The following is a 291-nucleotide window of genomic DNA, read 5'->3' as shown; positions in this document are numbered from 1 at the left end:
CGTCCCGCACCGCCACTCCCGCCACGCAACGGCGCCGTCGCGGGTGCACGCAAGGGTCCGGGCCGCCGCCGCCAATGGGGAGCTCGCGCGTCACAACGGCGGGTGAGGAGCAGGGGGTTGGCGCGTGCGCAGCGCAGCGCAGGCTGGGCGTGAGTCGCGCAGCGGAGTGGAGCGGCGGCGGCAGTGGCAGTGACGTGCCCGCGCCCAGGCCCCGCCCCGCTGGCGGTGGGGTCGGGACTGCGTCCGTCGGCCCCGCCGGCCAGAGCCGGGAAACGCGGCGGGGACGCGGCG

This window comes from Alligator sinensis, unplaced genomic scaffold, assembly GCF_000455745.1.
Source record: "Alligator sinensis unplaced genomic scaffold, ASM45574v1 scaffold2988_1, whole genome shotgun sequence".
NCBI lineage: Eukaryota > Metazoa > Chordata > Crocodylia > Alligatoridae > Alligator > Alligator sinensis.
This window is presented reverse-complemented; position numbering follows the sequence as displayed.